Raw genomic sequence first — 20977 nt, 5'->3', positions numbered from 1 at the left:
TCAATTAATAAGATAAGTTGGTGTCCCTCACTTAGATACTAATTCTATCATGAAAGTGTCGGTTTTTCACGTTGGTCTCCCATACGCTTCTGAAGAACACAATCAATCAATATTAACTACTCAAGATTATGATTCAGTTGAAGGGTAAATCGGTGTCCCTCTTTAGGCTTCACAATTACCTACTCAATTGATGGGATTGATTACTAGTCTAATTACACCCGTGTCCGCATGCAATTCAACCTATCTAATTATTTCTCAATAACCTCGATAAATTAATTAATCTAGTAACTCTCGTTACATCAACCAACAGACTAATAATCAATGAGATCAATTAATGGGAGTAATTAAGAATCACAATCAAAAGTAATTATCAATACATATAAAAGATCAAGCAATCCATCACCTAAGTTCAATCATCTAAGTGAATACAAAATATTTAGTTCATACTATGGATTGAGCACAAACACAAATAAATAAGGCACAAATAATTAATCATTCGCATAGACACAAATAATTAAATCAAATTAACAATATTTTTGTGTTCATAGACAAAACCAAAAGTATGAATTAAAATACTAAACAATATAAATTATGAACTAGAATTAAAACAAGTAAACCTCATGTATTTTGCTGTTGTTGTTCGCAGACCACAAATAATTCCCACGGTGGGGATCACAAGGAAAATAATAAAATAAATCTCCAATAAACCTCAATTCCTTCTTGATCGACAACTTGGTGTTTGTAGTGACCTCAGACCACCAAAGTGTGGCGCTGCTATTCCCCAGCGAAAAACATAAAATATAAACCTAGTCTTAAAATTGTCTCCGCCTTTATTCGTACGCTCCAGAAGTATATATAATAAATAAAATCCAAGCCTCCAAACGTACAGAGCAAGTCAAACATGAGATATATTGCATCTCAAATTAATAATAATTATTTAAAAAAACTGATCTTGTCCATTTATTTTAGTCGACTTGGATGGATATTAAAATCCAAAATTCGCATAAGCCCAACAAAGGGATCCAACCCAACTGATTATTTTCATCTCGCGACCGCGAAGTTTGGCTCGCCACCATAAAAATCTCCCAGAAACAGCAACTAAAAATTTTCTCTTGTTGCTTGTCTTCATTGATGTCGATTTGTGCTAAAATCTTGATGAATTCATAACAAAATACCATTAACACTCCATTGAGCATAAATCTTCATTTTAATTCCATACAAACTCTAAAGTCTTCAAATATAAGCCAAAGTAATAAAGTAAAGAACCGATAACGCGTATAAAAATGTGTATAAATTGGGCGTTATCAAATACCTATTTCCTTTAACAGAAAATCAAAGCGTGGTTTATCAAAAGCTTTTGTGAAGAGATCAGCCCTTTGGGCTGTAGTGTCTATCTTCACTACATCTATCAACTTTTTCTCATAGCAATCTCTAATGAAATGGTATTTAATCCCTATATGTTTCATTTTAGAATAATTTACGGGATTTTTAGTGACAGCTATGGCAGCAGTATTATCAACATAAATAAGAGTGTTAAAAATTTGCAAACCGTAGTCACGTAGTTGCTGTTGAATCCAGATGACCTGTGATGTACAGCTGCGCGGCAATGTATTCTGCTTCACAAGTGGACTGAGCCACTGCTGTCTGCTTCTTACACTGCCATGTAACTAGTTTGCTACCCAGAAATTGACAACCCCCTGATGTTGACTTAAAATCTTTCTTACAACCTCCATAGTCAGAATCACTATACGCCGTGAGATCAAAACCATCCTCACATGGATACCATAACCCTAAACTCGGTGTATCTTTCAAATACCTCAGAATCTTCTTAACCACCAACATATGATGAACATTAGGATTCGCCTGATAACGGGCACACAGACAAACCGCAAACATGATATCTGGTCGAGAAGCTGTAAGATACATTAGAGAACCTATGATTGCCCTGTATAACATTTGGTCCACTGAAGCACCCTCACAATCAGGTGATATCCCATGATTCACAGATAATGGAGTCTTAGCTGGTCTTTCTGCTTCAATTTGAAACCTCTTCAGAATATCAGCAACATACTTGGTTTGATGCAAAAAGATGCCTTTATCCGTCTGAGCTACCTGTAGACCTAAGAAAAACTTTATCGTTCCCATTGAACTCATTTTGAACTTCTGCTGCATGACCTTCTCAAACTCATCAACCATTCCCTGATCTGTTGACCCGAAGATAATATCATCAACATAAACCTGCACTAACATAAGATATTGTCCCTTCTTCGTGATGAAAAGTGTTTGATCAATGACACCTCTCCTAAAACCGTTTTCAAGCATATAGTTAGACAACGTTGCATACCATGCTCTCGGAGCTTGGTGAAGACTATAAAGTGCCTTTTCAAGTCGATAAACCTTTTCTGGGAAATGCGGGCCTTCGAAACCGGGTGGTTGTTCAACAAACACTCTTTCATTAATCTCTCCGTACAAAAATGTGCTTTTAACATCCATCTGAAAAACTTTAAATCCCATGAAGGATGCAAAGGCCAAGAAAATCCTAATAGCCTCCAGTCTCGCTACCGGAGCAAATACCTCATCATAGTCAATTTCAGGGATCTGTTGATATCCCTTCACCACCAACCTAGCTTTGTTTCTGATAACAATACCCTGTTACCATAGGGCACACAACCATGTGGTGGATTGACTAGCTTCCAAACCTTTAAATGTTTAAATTGTAACAGCTCCTCTTGCATTGCACTAACCCATTCGTCATACTTCAATGCCTCATAAGCATCTTTAGGTTCGATTTGACACACATAACATGAGTGAGCATGCACAAATATTTTTCCTGTCTTATTCAGTGATGAATAAAAGGCTGTCACCACATTTGCACTCTCTGTCTGAACATCGTCTGCTACTGTTGAACTTACACTTGTCACAGGAACCTCTGATGGAGTCAGAACTCCAGATGTAGAAGCTTCATTAGACTTCGCTTGAGGAATACTAATGTGAGGAATGCCTCTTGAATCCACATAATAATCATCTAGACGTTTAGGTGGTAGAATAACACGATTGGATCTACGCACACCTCCTGCTTCAGTTGGCGGTTCAGGCACTATTACAGTTCGTGGTTGATTATATAGAGGATTGAGAAACAGCAACTAACTTCCTCGTCATCTTCAAGCTCACTATCTTCATCTGTATATACTACCTCGTCCTCATTTGAATCAAAATTAACTCTAACACTCTGCGGACTTGGTTGCAAGCTAGAAATTGTATTCTGAACTTGCGCTGGAATAGTAATAACATTATCAGTAGAGTTTTGAGAATCAAACAATACCCGAGTAAGAATTTCTTCCTCTGTAGCATCTGGTGGAACATTGAAGGAATCAAATAACTTATCATATTCAAACTGCCATGCGAACCCTTTACTCACACGAGGCGGAGCATTGCGCTAAATATCGACCTCATACCGTTCTTCCACACACTTTGACTCAGTATTATACACTCTTTTGTTCGGATTCTCATATCCCAAGAAGATATCAGAGACAACCTTTGAATTAAATTTCCCTCCAGCGTCTCGTACCAGAATAGTACAAGAAGCACCAAAAGGTTCAAAATGCTTAATGTTAGGCTTTCTCTTGTGTAACAGTTCATAACACTTTTTTCCATGTCTCTTCACCACTAGAACCCTGTTCATCACATAACATGCTGTACTCACGGCTTCACCCCAGAAAACAATCGGTAGACATGAATCAGCCAGCATAGTTCTTGCGGTTTCAATCAGAGTCCTATTCTTTCTTTCAGCAACACCATTTGACTGTGGTGTATAGGCAGGACTGAACTATTGTTGTATCCCCTTATCATTGCAAAACAGTAGCATCTGATTGTTCTTAAACTCCGTACCATTATCAGTACGAATCTTCCTATCCTTTAACTTATATAAACTTTCGAGCTTCAGAATCAAAACTTTAATATGATCGAAAGTATCTGACTTGTGTTTCAACATCACAACCCACGAGAAACGAGAATATTCATCTGTAACTACCAAGCAATAAGACTCTCCGGTGAGAGTTTTACAGTTAACTGGACCAAAGAGATCCATGTGCAACAACTCCAAAGGAATATTAACTTAATGATGCTTCTTGGCAGTATGTGACTTTTTTGTCTGTTTCCCTTGCTTACACGGAAGACAACCTTCAGGAATATGAAAACTCTTAACATTCACACCTTCAACTAATTCATTGTGGACTAGATTATTCATCTTCCTTAGACTCAGATGACCTATACGCTTGTGCCAGATAATTGACTCCTGTTCAGTAGCCTTAGAAACAAAGGCCTGATGGCCTGAAGCTGCTTTAACATGAGCCTTACGCATATCAAGGATATAGAGATCCTTGCACCTTGGAGCAGTCATCAGAATCATATCTTCCGAAATTACAAACTCTTTTCTCAAAATATAACAAAACTTATCATCAAAAGCAACAGTATACTTTTTGTCAGCAACTTGTGAAACTGAAAGCAGATTGTTTGACATCTGCTCTACATAATTAACTTTATCAAAGCTGACGTTCTCATTAGCAATAACACCCTGAGCAGTAATAAATCCTCCTTCACTACCTGTAAACGAAACTGGTCCTCCATTCACTGTTTTCACATTAGAAAGCAAAGACAAATTCCCTGTCATGTACCTGGACGCCCCACTATCAACAATCCAAGTACTACAGCATGGATTGTAGGCGACCTGCACATTTAAAGTAAGAGGATTAGTTAGAAAGGGCCACCCATGCCCTAATGGCAGTGGGTTTCCCATCAACTGGCAACTCCACCCATTGTCCTTTAGATCCAGAAGGACCTTCAGGATTTTGAACACCCTTAACTTCTGATTTAGGTTTCCAAACTGTGTTTTTCGATAATGGTTTTCTATAGTAATCATTAGTTTGAAAAACCTTTATTTCATTTGTTTTCACAGAAGAAGATTTAAACACTGGTGAAGGTGATCTCCTATTAAAGGAACGATTTGGACTAAGATCAACCTTCCTTCTGGGTGTCTGTCGAATAGGTCTACAATTCACAGCCCTGTGTCCCAACATCCCACAATTGAAGCAGTTAACATTATCATGATCATAAGAATTAAACAATTTGCGGCTAATTGGTGAAAACTATCTTCTAGGCGGTTTAGCATGGTGTCTAGTCGTAGGGGGTGACAAGACTTGTTGCTTAACAGTCTGTCGACGACTAGGCGGAACATACTTGGACACATTACCAGAATTGGAACTCTCACCTTTTGGTGGTTGTTCTACCTTAAGACCTGTTCCGTCTAACATTCCCTTACTGACAAACTTAGGTGACACTCCCTGAGTGTTCTTCTTCTTATTTTGTTTGGGAGTCATAGTGCTCTCAGACTGAGCCTTTTGACTTTCAGTCACCTCACTAGCATTAGCAGGGTTTTTCAGGATGGTAACCGGTTTAGTGACAAGCTTAAAAGGTTTGTTGTCTTTCTCAGTGTCGATATCAGTATCTGACTCTGTTTCATAGACAACATCTATATGTTTCTTTGACTCAACCACCTTACTAGAACTCTTAACAGGTGTTTCCTTAGGCTTACCATATCCTGGTTCTACAACTGGACCCTTACATTTCTCAACTGGTTTATTAATATACTCACCCATAAGTGGTGGGGCAACCTGGTCATAACCTAAACCCTGCTAGTTAGGATGATTAAGAGTCTGTTTCACATAAGACATCCTCTGCCAATTGTCAATCCTAGCTTTCTCAGACTCATATTTCAACTTAAAGGAATCCTTTTCTGCCTTAAGAGTCTCCATCTGTCCCAAATACATAGTAATCACTTTTTCGTCATCTATAACAGTTGATTTTAAGTGACCTACCTGATTTTCTAAAGACTTAATCACATCAACATAGTCTTTCTGTTTATTAAGGTAGAAAAGAGCATCCTAATAGTTCTTTTTATTAGTTTGATTATCTAAACTTAGGTTCTTAAGGTCAATTCTAAGCTTAGGGTAGGTCTCACATGTAACAGATATCTCATTAAGCTTAGTGATAATACATTCAAGCCTCTCAATTTCCTGTTCATAACTAATTCATTTAGAACAATTAGAAACTGAGTCATTACATACCTTATCATTACCGGACTTGTTAGCCATGAATGCATAGTCATTTCTTTAAACCTGAGAATCTGCATCTGATTCTGATTCAGACTCTGAGCTCATACTATCAGAGTAATCAGCCTCATAACCTCCTTTACCCTCACCTTTATCTGAACAAACTAGACTCTGAACCGTAACAATCTTCTCATCACCACTCTTAAGATCACAGTTGAGCAAGTGCTTCAGCTCTTTCCTGAACCAAGTACCAACATGACAACTCATCCCTTCCTCTTCATCAGATTAATCAGTAGTAAACTCAAGATCTGATAAGTCCTTAGCTTTTCGAAACTTATCATACAACTGATCCTTGATTCTCTTCCTGAAGCACAGTTTCATAAGCTCTTCTGCTCTCTTCAACCTAGCATCACATTTGCACACATAACATGTGCAATTTGGATTATCCTTACCAGTACAACCTGCATTTTTCCGAACAATTCTTTCTTCTTCAATTTCAGCTTCACTTTTACCTACAAACACAACGTTAGTTTTCTGTGTATCTACCGAGATGGACCAGTCACATACTTCATCAGCATACGTTGTAGTCAAAGCCTTAGATTGAACAGAACCCGAAGATTCTTTCTCTACAATAACATGTTGTGGAGTAACTGAGATGGTTATATTGTGAAAAGGATCATGAAAACCGGGCTTGGGTGGTCTCGTGCAAGTTTTCTTAAAGTGACCATATTCATCATAATTGTAGCACCTAACCTTTGACATGTCAAAACCAAACTTCAAATCGCGATTTAAACTCAAAGACCTTTATCGTGTTCTCTTCAAGTACTTTCTAGCACGTCTCACAATGCTACCCATACAGTAGAGTATATCCATCATCTCAAGCTCGTCCTCATCAATCTGATCATAGTCTTCGTTTTTAAGATGACTATTAAGCACTTGTCCACTAATCATATCGTTGTATGAGTTAACAACGATAGCTGCCAAATCCATATCTTCCTGAATAGATTCGATAGATCTCTTCTTGATATTCTCAGTTTGAAACACAGGAGTCTGAGTCTGAGAATATTTAATCGGAGAAGCCTCAATCATCTTAATTGTAGAATTCTGAGCTTGTAATTTAGCATTAAAGTAGCCGGACTGAGACGATGGTGCAGACATTTATGAAGCATTGGCTATTATGTATGCTGTCTGTAGTGGAGCATGAGTACCAGAAGATGTCTCAATAGTGGATGCCGCAGCAGCTACAGAACCAAGTCTCTTTCTCTTTGCTTCAACTTGAATGTCCTTCTCCATCAACTTCGAAGTAAAAGCTATCAGTGTTAACGTACGACCTGATGAACTGTACCTGTTCTGAATCTTTTTTATCTCATGATCCCACTTTTCTGGAAGACCATCTTTCAACACCCTGACTGCCTTATCATCAGGCACCTCAATCCCATAATCTGCCATCTCTGCAACCAATAACCGATATCTCTCCAAAGTTTATCCTAGAGATTCTGATGGAAGAGCTGCAAACACACTCCATTCATCCTTCAAAACCTTACCCTTAATCGCACGATAAGTAGCTGTACTCTCTGTTGTAGATTGAAGAGCTAACCAGATAGTATACGAGGTTTTGTTTATGTTCTTAAATTGCTGAAAAATCTCCTTTGACAAAGCTTGGGTTAGCTGAGCATAACATCTACACTCAAGATTGTACTCTTCACGCTCTATAGGACTAAACTGTGTGGTTTTTTAGGTTCACCATCTGCTCCGCATGGCCATACATACTGATTCTCAATACATACCCAAAGTCTAGAATCGACACCGTTTAAGTAAATAACAAACCTAACTTTCCAGTCCAAGAAGTCTTTAAGATTGTCAAGTCTAGGTACTTTATTTGATGAACCAGATTCACTTTCATTAAGTAATAGTTTTTGTAGTCCAGGTGCAATTACTAACGTACTGTATTCATTTGTCACTTGTTCGTTTGTGTCAGACATTTTAACTGATTGAGTATTAAATTAAATGTAGTTATAAGATTCTGTCTCAAAAGAGGATCGGTCGACGGACAAGACAATCGATCGGAGGTCTATGACAATTGGTCGGAGGTCTATGACTAACGGCCGATGGTGTTAACTTTGGAACTGAATCTTAGAATTAAGACCTTCGGTCGATGGAAGCTACTATCGGTCGATGGTAGTGGATGATTGGTCGATGGTCAAGAGACGAACGGCCGATGGTAAAGACAAGCGGTTCTATGATATGACAAACTGTCCTCCGGTTCAGTATGAGACGATCGGTCGATTGTGTCTGACAAACGGACGAGGGTCGGGACGATCGGCCGAGGGTAGTTCTTACGAATACTGGGCAGGAAAACTAGGGTTTTGGCTAAAAACTTCAATTTCGATCGATTTTGACGTTCTAAACACAAACCAAACCGTTAGAAACCTAAGAAACTCACCCAGTAACAAAAATAAACACAAAAACACAAGATTTAAACGTAAAAATATCAACTTTTAATCAAAAACCTGTTTTGACCAAAAACCCTAAAACGCAAACGAGGAATTCGACTCAAAAACAATTAGATCAACAAGCCTAAGCTCTGATACCACTTTGTAGACGATCTAGGACCTTAGATTAAACGTTATACCTAGATTAAAGGCAGAAAACAATAAACTAGGATGAATCGAATACGAGTTTCACTTTTGGGATCAATCTAACCAATGAAATATTGATAGAATCGACGCCTAGATGATTGTATTCGGTTGGGGTATGGTCTGGGACAATGGTAACAGCGAAATACGACGGCTAGAGGGTGTAGGGTGAGTAACCTCATAATGAAACTCAACACCTGTATTTATATATAGTCACAGCGACCATCGGCCAGTGGTCTCTGACCTACGGCCGATGGTGATAGTCCCTCGACCGATGGTCTCTACCATCGGTCGATGGTCTGAGCTGCCAACCAAACAGCTTGAACCATTTTACGTCATCACATTAATCAAATCAACCACAATGTATTAATGACGATATCCTTACACGACTGAAATAGTAAACACAATACAAATAGAACATATTACATGATAGAAATCGGGATTATGCACCAACACAAGGCAACAGAACTACACCATCATGTGTGGCTTTCCTTGATGAAGAACGACTCATTGGTGACGGTGCCAAAAACTAAGTTGCCATGAATCTCGCTAATTCTGTATTTGGTGAGTCTACTAACTTTACTACTATTTGTTTTATCTTCTTTTGAACAGCATGTTAGGAGTCACTTACGGGGCCATAAGCCACTCACCCGATCATATTCGGACCACGTGTCAGGTGAAACCCCAGATTAACTGCCCAGAAGACACAAACTAGAGACAACCTCTAGGAGAAACCCCAAATTAACTGCACACAAGGCACAATTTGAAGATGACTTCCCCTGGAATCGAACCCACGACGTTCTCATCCCATGAATCCGGATACCCCGGGGTACCACTGATAACACAAGTGGTACTACTATTTGTTTTGTTTAATTCACCCGATAATAGAAAATTCGCAAGATTTGGATTTTGTGACAACTCTAGTGGTTTGCTGACAGCTCCAAGAAAAGAAAAAACTAAGCATTAAAAGTTAATCAAATGATTTGATTATATAAATAACTATCCACCTTCATGTTAGAAACTGTCAAAATACATCCACACTAGTTCCGACATTCATATGCTAATAAGATTACAAAAAGTGGCTACCTTTTTCAGTATAATGTAATTTTGTTATGTGTGTAACATCGTGGAATTTTCAGATGCTAAAAGGTTGATTGGAAGAAGATTCGGTGATTCCAAAGTGCATGAAGACATGAAGTTGTGGCCTTTTAACGTGACACGAGGGCGAGGTGACACACCAACGATTGTAGTCATTTACAAAGGTGAAGAAAGGGAATTTTTGGCCGAAGAGATATCATCAATGATTCTTGGAAAGATGAAAGAAATTGCTGAGGCGTACCTTGGAAAAGCCGTGAGAAATGCTGTGATAACTGTCCCGGCTTATTTTAATGATTCACAACGTCAAGCAACAAAAGACGCCAGCACTATTGCTGGTTTAAACATTGTGCGCATGATCAACGAGCCTACAGCAGCTGCGATAGCTTATGGTCTGGACAATAAGGCGGATATTATTAGCAAGGTAAATGTTCTCATCTTTGATTTAGGTGGGGGCACTTTTGATGTCTCTCTGATCACGATTAAAGAAGGTGGTACTTTTGAGGTGAAAGCTGTTGGTGGTGACACTCATTTGGGCAGTGAGGATTTTGATAACCGAATGGTGGATCATTGTGTTCGAGAATTCAAGAGGAAATGGAAAAAGGACTTGACCGCGAACCAACGAGGGTTTGGGAGGTTGAGATTTGCATGTGAGAAAGTAAAAAGGATTTTCTCAAGCGCTACTCAGTCTTCCATCGAATTACATTGCTTGCACGAGGGAATCGACTTTTCAATGAAGTAGACTAGAGCTAAATTCGAAGGGTTGAATATGGAGTCATTTGAAGAGTGCATTAAGATTGTGAAGAAATGTTTAACTGACGCGAATATTAAAAAGTCTTGTGTTGATGAAATTATTCTTGTAGGTGGTTCAACTAGAATACCTAAAATCCAGTCTATGTTGCAGGAAATTTTCGACGGAAAGCAGCTATGCAAGAGCGTGAACCCAGACGAAGCTGTTGCATATGGTGCAGCCGTTATGGCTGCAAAGTTAACTGATGTTGATGATGAGAGTTTTCATCATATGGTGTTATCAGATGTCACTCCTTTATCACTTGGTGTAGAAACAACCAGAAAAAAATGCACGTTGTGATCCCGCGAAATACTCCAATACCAACAAAGAAGTCCGATATTTTTGTTACAAATAGAGATAACTAAACTTCTCTTCGTATATGTGTATATCAAGGTGAAAGAGCCAAATCCAGAGATAACCATCTTTTAGGCAAGTTTAGTATTCACGGAATACCACCTGCACCGCAAGGATTTTTCAAAATCAAAGAATGTCTGGAAATCGATGCAAATGGTATCCTTACTGTGATAGCTAAGATATTATCTACGGGACATGCGGAGAAACTGTAGATGATCTGGGACCTTAGATCAAACGCTATACCTAGATTAAGGGCAGAAAACAATAAACTAGGATGAATCGAATACGAGTTTCACTTTGGGATCAATCTAACCAACTATTTGTTGATATAATCGACGCCTAGATGATTGTATTCGGTTGGGGTATGGTCTGGGACAATAGTAACAGCGAATAACGATGGCTAGAGGGTGTAGGGTGTGTAACCTAACAATGTAACCCAACACCCGTATTTATATATAGTTACAGCGACCATCGGCTGGTGGCCTTTGACCTACGGCCGATGGTGATAGTCCCTCGACCGATGGTCTCTACGATCGGTTGATGGTCTGAGCTGCCAACCAAACAGCTCGAACCATTTTACGTCATTGCTTAATCAATTCAAACATACAGTATCAATGACAATGTTTATACACGACTGAAATGTAAACGATAATACAAATAGAACTTATTACATGATAGAACTCGGGATTATGCACCAACAAACTCCCCCCTAAGACCTAGTTCTATATCAAAAGTTTTCATTCGTCATCTAATTCATTCGTATGGATCGATTACCATGTTGTTCAAGTAGCATAGCTTAGCTACTTTCACATACTATTCAGCCCGCACCTTGTTCTCTCGTCGATAGAGCATACGGTTATAATACAACGTGAAAATATCAGCCTCTGTACAGTTCCTTAACCAAATCGGATCCAACACATGAATGCACTCAATATCATCCTCTTTCATCTTATCCAAAACAATTACAGCTTCTTTAGAACGATCATCGTAAAACCACCATCTGAATCTCTGACTCCAATTTTGCGGCAATTTCCTCAATGGTACCTTCTTCATAGTCTTTGCCCGCTTGTACTTTATAATTCTTCGAGATTCACCAGTTCTAGGATTAACTTTGTAACTGATCCTAGGAAACTGTGGCCTAAAACCTTCCCAATTCTTTGAATTAAATGCAATTCGAATCTTCTTCACCAGTAACGAAGATCGATCGTTCATTCCACAATACAACATCCTTAACCTGGCAATCTGCATTAGCTCAAAATACGGTAGTGACTTGAATTCATGTCTATGTTTAAAATAATCAACATCAAATTCTCGTTTAACTGTAAACATGTTGAATTCTTCAATATAAGCCCAGGCTAGAATTCTCTCTTTCGTACTCTTTCTCAGATTAATCATCTTCAAATACGTCGGCTCAAGCTTCGGTTTCTCACAATACTTTCTAATCCTCAAGATATCTCTCCAATCAGCTTCCAACTTCTCAACTGATTTATCATTATATTTAACAGGCAAGAAACCTTCATGAAAAACTTCACTTCTCTCCTTCTCTTTACACCTTCTATTCAAAATCTCATCATCAGTCTTAAATAATTCATCAAAACCAGGAAGATCTTCATTCTTATCATTTTGATATGTAGGAAAATCTTCATGAGTAACATCCTCAACTAAATCATCTACATCTCTATCGCTAAAACCCTCTGTAACCTTAGGGCCAAAAGAGTCATCCTCAGATGGAGGATCATCGGACTGTGTGTCAGCAGCTTTAGCTTCCTCTTTCTCTAGACGCACCAGTTCATCCAGCTCTTCTCTAGAGAGGTTGTGAGGGATCTCTCCCTCTTCTAGTTCATCATAAACAACAGAATGCTTAAGCTCATCCTGTTTAGAAAAGAAATCACTAAAACTATAATCAATTTTAAGAGGAATTACTGACAGTGCTGTAACTTTGGAGGAACCAGGAGCCTCCACTATTCTGCTATCAGTCTCATCCTCAGGCATCTCAACCAGATCAAACTTATCTTCCCACGCAATCACCTTAGCAAGAGTTGATGCAGCCAACTCCTTAGCTTGAGAAGCTTCTCTTTTCGCATCAGTCAATAACAACGATTGATCACCAACTTTCCTTTGCAACAGGTCAACTTGCAATGATAACCGTGTAACATCCTCAGACTTAACATGATTCTCCTCCTTCAGCTGCTCAACCTTTTCATCCATTTCCTTTCTCATTCTCAAGTTATCAGCCATAGCTTGAACATATAAATCATTCAAATTGCGGAGAGTCAAGGAGCTAACACCTCCTTCTGCCCCAGTATGTGAAGGAGCATCAGGAGTTGGAGTAGAAACAGTCTCTTAAGAGACTTGTTGAACCACAGGTGGTGACTGTTGTGTTGATGGATGTTGTTGTTGTGGTGAAGTTTGTTGTCCTTGAGTCTGCGGTGTCGGTGTCACCGGTTGAGTTCCAGCAGATGATCCACCAGCATCTTTATAAACCACCTTGAACCTCCTTTTCAATTTCAGCTTTGTTGAGACCTGAGAGTTCTCATCTTCAACCATTCTCCTTTTTCATCCCCTAGAAACATCATCAAAACCAACATTAGGACGAACATCTCCTGTCTCATCAACTAACGCACCCGTACCAGATCCATCAACAGTCTGAGTATTTATCGATTGATTCACTTCCTCATCGCTATTAGCCACCTCAAAATCAGGCTCCCTATCAGAAACACTAGTCTCATTTCTCCATTTCTTTCCTGGAGGACACTGATAGGTTTCTCTCGCAAGATGACAACCTAGCTTGCCATCATCAGCACTCTTCTTCTGATTCAGTCGATTGAAAGTAAGATCTGTCATATGCTTCAAATCAATGACATCTTTCTTCAATCTTGGTAGATCAACAGTTTGACGGTTGATCATAATTTGTAAGAACCTCGGATAAATCAAATATAACTTGCTGCTCACATTCTCCACCAGCAAATTAAAGATAACTCCAGAGAAATTGAAATCAGCCTTCAACACCAAAGCAGCAAACATTCCCTGATAGATCTCACTCAACTCATCAAATCCACCTTGTAATGGGCTTAAACACCTCAGCACAACAAGCGACAAATATCTATATGGTGGAGTGAATCCACTTCTTTTAATCGTTGCTCTCGTGATATCACCAGTATATTTGCACCTTAACACACATCCAGTAATCTTTGTCTTGGACCAACTTCTTGGGCATATCCTCATCATCCTCAAACAGAAATGTGTTGCGAATCGTGTCTTCGGAAATCTTAACCTCTTGACCACACACAGAACTCACAATCACTTTTCGGTCATCTACAGTCTCAACTCTTGCCTTCTCCCAGAATTCTCTCTGATGAGAATAATAAGCAGTACACGGCATGGATACAGCAGCAAAGATTCTAGAACGATTCAGAAACTCTATCACTCCTTTGTATTTTCCAGCATTCGGACCCTTCTCGTTCAAACAAGCAGTCAAATTAGAACCACTGCAGGCTTTCAACCCTGGAAGATCAGCTGATTTTGGTCCACCTGATGATTCAGTTTCAGATCCATGTACTACCTGCTCTTGATCTATTTGTACACCTGACATGATTAACAATAACTGCAAACACAATTTCAAATCAGCATCATGTATTCATGAATTATTAGATAACACAGTGTGATCATTACAGAATCTATTACATCATTTAGTCCATAAGATCCAGATCACAATTACACGTCCAAAGAAAGATTATTACAGACATAGAATAGTGTATCAATGCTAACAGGCTAGCATCATCAAATTACATACCATGCTGAAAATACATAATAACAAAAACAAACACAGAAACATAAACTCAGAATCATTTATCCCACATTGGGATTCTCTGGCACTAGCTTTTCCTCATATTGAACCACACCAAGTTTCTCAAACAAATTATACAATAAGGCTGCATACGGAAATGGTTCTTCCATCTCAAGAAAATCTCTCATCACATGAATGAGAAAGTGGTCCATATTCACTTGAATTCCCTCTAGTAGGCAATACAAAAGCAAAGCTTCAGTACCAGACAACAGATTATCTCCTTCTCTCCTAAAAGTAACATTACTTTTGATTATTCTCAAATGTATCTCATGTTGTTGTGACACCTCGTTATCACAAATCTCAACCCTACCAGCATTAACTACTTTCCCTGGCTTGCATAACCTTGCAATTATGTCAGACAGTTTGAATTTGTTGGGAATCTTTCGAAGATCTTTGCTAGGATACAGTATTTTAACCCCAGTGTAAGGAACATTTAACAGGTTTGAGAATTCCTCCATGGTCCACTTATACTGTTGGTCAAATAAGCGTGAGTGGACAAATTTCTTCTTGCTATCTTCTAAGGCAACATTGGCATAAAATTCCCACAACAAATCAGGACAAAAATAATCCCCAATGTCTAAGAATGCTTGACATCCAATTTGTTCCCAAAGGCTATAGGTCTGTCGAGTCGCAATGACCTTTTGTTCCACTAAGATGGGTCGTCCACTAGCTAAAATTCTCCTACGGTCGATGTTAAACATCCATTGCCAAACAAAAGAACCACCTGACATTCTAATATAAACTACAAGCACTAGCATTAGATAGGCATGAAAAGATTACCAGATACCTAAAATTTATTCAGATTAAAAAAAATTGCACCATCGGTCTAATTAAGTGACCATCGGTCGATGGACTAGACCATCGGTTCGATGGTCTAGACCTACGGCAGTTGGTCTAAACAAAATGCTAAAATTTATCATCGGTTCAGTTCAGGAACCTACTGCCGAGGGTGACAACCTATGGCTGAGTGTAAGACACCATCGATCGAGGGTCAAAGACCTTCGGCCGAGGGTAATTCATCAGATCTGGGTTCACCCAACTTTCAAATCAATCAAATCTGTTGTTTTTGATTCAATTCCTGGTTACGACATCATCTAAAGAGGCCAATTAACACATTTGTATCATCAATTTCAACAGTTTATGTCCAAAAATCACTCAATAAAAGTTTTATACAACGAACATAAAATCAGCGATTTAAGCCAAATGAAAATGAGTTAGGTTACCTCGTTAGTGGTGCTGAAATCACAAGAGAAAGATGTACAAAACTATCAGAAAAAACTCCTATCGCACATACTTGAAAATCAAAGGTAAAATATCACCAATTTGTACAAAGTGACTGACCCGATTGACTTTGGGTCTTTTTATACTCTGTCAGTGACCATCGGCCGATGGTCTAATCCTTCGGCCCGATGGTCCAGACACTCGGTCAAGTGTCCAAGTCCTTCGGCCGAGGGTAATTACAGTCGGCCGGCTGTCTTGGCCTTGAAAAAATTTAAAAACTTAACACTTTACATACTCAAACTTTACCTTCTTTTCACATTCACTCCCCCTGGGACTGATCTCCACAGTATAAATCAAACACGATTTGTTCCTTTAAGCTCTAAACAACTTGTTTTCAAATTTAATAAAAAAAACATAGGATTCCTTTCACAGTAAATCTTTCTGAGAACTGAGTTGTTAAGCTTATATATGAAACAGAAATGCACATGCAACTAACTTATGAATGCAAGCAATCTCAGATATGTATGCACATGCAAATACACAAAGCAAATTACTGTACAAGATCTAGTGTGTCATGATTAGCAATATTATAACAGACATATTCAGTAACATTTAACCTTTTAGGTCTGCAATAAATTAACTTCTAACATCAGTTTCATTAATCAATAGCTTAAACAAATACATGATGTTATCAACATCATAAACAGATACATGATGTTATCATCATAGGAACAGGTAATATTGCTTATTATGAATCGCACTACAAGGAGCATAACACATCTTTTTGTGATTTATCATATCAAATTGATTTAATCTTTTGATTCGAGGATCAGAACTAAACTATATTGACATGTTATTTCACAGTTCATTCAGAAACTTATTTGATAAAGCAAATACAAAACAACTTTCAAATATATCAGTAAACATTTACCAACTTTCACCCTAGACTTCGATGATCACATTATATTAATTACTTTAACATTTTTCAATGCCAGATTTTGATCACGAAGTCAGTCCTCATTTGAGATCGCACGATGTTTCAGGTAGAACAATTGAGCACAACATGTTGACGCTGTCCTCTTATCACATCAATGTACTTTCAATTTGATTGGACAGAACCATCTCACAATGTTTCTAGCAACCCTGTCAGCCATGAGCTTCTACCTTAAACTTACACTTTTCGTTTCAGATAGCATTGTTTGTCTCAAATTTATTGCATACTTTGTTAAGGCGCATACCGGCCGCTATAAACCCCATACTTAAACGGAAATAGTATGATGTATGATGTTGGATGGATGGAAGTGATATATATATTTGAGTGATGGAATGCTAAGATATCCTCTAGAAGATATTCCCTCTATCCAGGTCAATCGGTACAATCCCATGCCACAGACAAAAGATGTAAAGTCCATCAAATTAATGATGTGGACTGAATGATTTAAGTTCTCAATATCTGATGATCTGATTAATTTCCCCCCCTCAGATGTAGATAACTAAATCGTTCAAATAATTCTTCGATTGGAATATTTGTTGTCTCAGACTTCGATAACATAGGAATCGCTGAAGCTTTGTTCAATTCTTGATCCATGATTCTCTTACAGTTAGGTGGTGCATCATGTTATTTACAACTTCAAATAAATAAACATAAACAAAACATAACTTGCATTTATTTATTTATTTATTTATTTTTTTTTGGAATTTCTGATATTGCCTTTTCTCCATAAATAAAACAAACAAATACAACTATACATGATGATGATGCACCACTGTCTTTGACTTTTATTGTAACTGCACGGAAAACCAATCTTCTGATGTTGAAATCTAGAACCCGATGACGTTGCATTTCACAAATCATTCTGTGTCTGTGATACAAGACTGCACTTCTCAACCCTTAAAGAGAACACACCTCCCTTTGGGTACCCGATATGTATGTTGTTAAATTTCGGTCCAAGTAATAAAGGTAAATAGAAACAAGTATGCATCCTAGACAAAGTATGCTCACCTTGGGGACTCACAAAATTATCCATTGCTACCAAGTATAAATCGTAGTAGGGGAGACCTCAACCGTCTGTTGAGTTTCTGAACAATCATTTCTCAGTACATGTTCAGTGATAAGTAGGTGACTACCCTCAACCGCTATAAATCTGTCCATGATTTCTTCATCATGATATTTACGCTTTGTTAGTGTGATCATCTCTATCTAGAATTAGGCCAATAAAGTCCACTAACACATTATCAGTCATCCTGTATTACTTATTTTTCACAACTTACATGTCAGTTCAGTATTGCAATCACTTCCCCACAAACATAATAAGCAACTCATTTTTAGGCTTTTCAATTTTTATGGATTTTCCATTTTTCAATTTTTATTAGTTTTTCTGGTTTTTCTGATTTTAATGGCTTTTCCATTTTTCAATTTTTATTTGTTTTTCTGGTTGTTCTGATTTTTATAGCTTTTTGATTTTCTCTGTACAAAAGCATAAAACTATCTAAAAACATAAGCAAACATTCAGAATTATCAGCAAAAACTAACCTATCATGCAAATGGAAAGTAAACATGCAAATGATCTACAAACTACCATGCAAAGCTACACATATTATACAAGTAGTTTCAAGTTCTTCACAACTCAGTCTCTGGGTTAGGTTCCTCTGTGTTAGGAACCTCAGTTTCAGGAACCACATCAGTAAGCAATTTAATACATATTTCCTTTAACAGAAAATCAAAGCGTGGTTTATCAAAAGCTTTTATGAAGAGATCAGCCCTTTGGGCTGTAGTTTCTATCTGCACTACATCTATCAACTTTTTCTCATAGCAATCTCTAATGAAATGGTATTTAATCCCTATATGTTTCGTTTTAGAATGATTTACGGGATTTTTAGTGACAGCTATGGCAGCAGTATTATCTGTAGAGACCCGTCCTAATCCATCCGGACGAAGTCCATATTGATTATAAACGATTCACATCAGTTGATTACATCGCGAGGTACTTGACCTCTATATGATACATTTTACAAACATTGAATTCGTTTTTGAAAAGACAATCTTTCATTACATTGAAAGTTGACGGCATGCATACCATTTTATAATATATCTAACTATAATTGACTTAATAAAAATCTTGATGAACTCAACGACTCGAATGCAACGTCTTTTGAAATATGCCATGAATGACTCCAAGTAATATCTCTAAGATGAGCAAATGCACAGCGGAAGATTTCTTTCATACCTGAGAATAAACATGCTTTAAAGTGTCAACCAAAAGGTTGGTGAGTTCATTAGTTTATCATAAATAATCATTTCATAATATTAATACACCACAAGATTTCATATTTTCATTTCTCATAAACATACGTCCCATGCATAGAGACAAAAATAACACTCATATGGATTGAACACCTGGTAACCGACATTCACAATATGCATATAAGAATATCCCCATCATTCCGGGATCCTCCTTCGGACATGATATAAATTTCGAAGTACTAAAGCATCCGGTACTTTGGATGGGGCTTGTTGGGCCCGATAGATCTATCTTTAGAATTCGCGTCAATTAGGGTGTCTGTTCCTTAATTCTTAGATTACCAAACTTAATAAAAAGGGACATATTCGATTTCGATCATTCAACCATATAATGTAGTTTCAATTACTTGTGTCTATTTCGTAAAACAGTTATAAAAACAGCGCATGTATTCTCAGTCCCAAAAATATATATTGCAAAAGCATTTAAAAAGGGATTAATGAAACTCACACAGATAATTATTGTAAAATAGTTAATAAAGCATTTGCATTTATTCTCAGTCCAAAAATGTAAAGAGTAAAAGGGAGCAAATGAAACTCACGCATATAAATATTGTAAAACAGTTATTAAAACATTACATGTATTCTCAGCCCAAAAATGTAATGAGTAAAAGGGAGCAAATAAAAGTCACAATACTGTATTTTGTAGTAAAAATACATATGACGTCGTTTAATAAATGTAGGGTTGACCTCGGATTCACGAACCTATATCATGTATATATATATATTAAAACATAAAATGGTAATCGAATAAATTCATATATCATATCATAATTTATATGTTATATAGTTTTAAGTTGTATATATATATTTAATGTAAATAATATTTATATAGTTTTATTAATGTATATGTATATATATGATTAGTATTTATAAAAATCCATAATTTGTTATATTATATAGGTTTATATGATTAGTATTTACTTGGTAAAATAATAGTAATATTTATAACTAAAATAAAGTTTATATCTTGTTATGATAATAATAATAATAATGTTAAAAATACAAGTAATGTTAATACTAATATTAATAATAATAATGATACTTCTAATAATAATAATAATAAGTTTAATGTAAAGATAAGTTTACTAATAATAATGTTTTTAGTAATAATGACGATAAAATTTTTAATAATAATAATAATAATAATAATAATAATAATAATAATAATAATAATAATAACAATAATAAAAATAAAGAGTTACAACCTTGAAGAAAATCTCAATAAAAAGAACGCCACCGACGAGATTCGAACCCATGACCTCCCAGATAATGATAACATCCCTAACCACGCAAGTGTTTCGTGTTTTTTTGATTTAATAAGACACCTAATTTATTTAACCCATGAGCACCGATTTCCTCCTCTATCTTCTTTCATCGACAACAACAGCAACCCTATAATGATCTTGGCCCAACTAGTATAGCCAGTACCCGGCCCAAAATGTCTCGGCCCAACAGCGAATTACACAACCCAATTATTTTAAAAACCGAAGTCCAAATTCATTAAATAAAAAAAATTAATCGGTTTCTTCTTCTTCTTAAACGCGAAAAGGAACAGGCAGGTGTGACCGCAAACAGTAAAACAACAGTTGGGTTTTTGATTCATCGTCAGTCATCATCAATCTTCAT

At 37.2% G+C, this 20977-nt stretch overlaps 1 pseudogene; it reads left to right on the top strand.

Moving 5' to 3' along the window:
• Positions 1–20977, top strand: part of LOC139902734 (heat shock cognate 70 kDa protein-like) — an 86417-nt pseudogene that overhangs the window by 14384 nt on the left and 51056 nt on the right.

Source organism: Rutidosis leptorrhynchoides, chromosome 3, assembly GCF_046630445.1.
Source record: "Rutidosis leptorrhynchoides isolate AG116_Rl617_1_P2 chromosome 3, CSIRO_AGI_Rlap_v1, whole genome shotgun sequence".
Lineage (NCBI taxonomy): Eukaryota > Viridiplantae > Streptophyta > Magnoliopsida > Asterales > Asteraceae > Rutidosis > Rutidosis leptorrhynchoides.
This window is presented reverse-complemented; position numbering and strand designations above follow the sequence as displayed.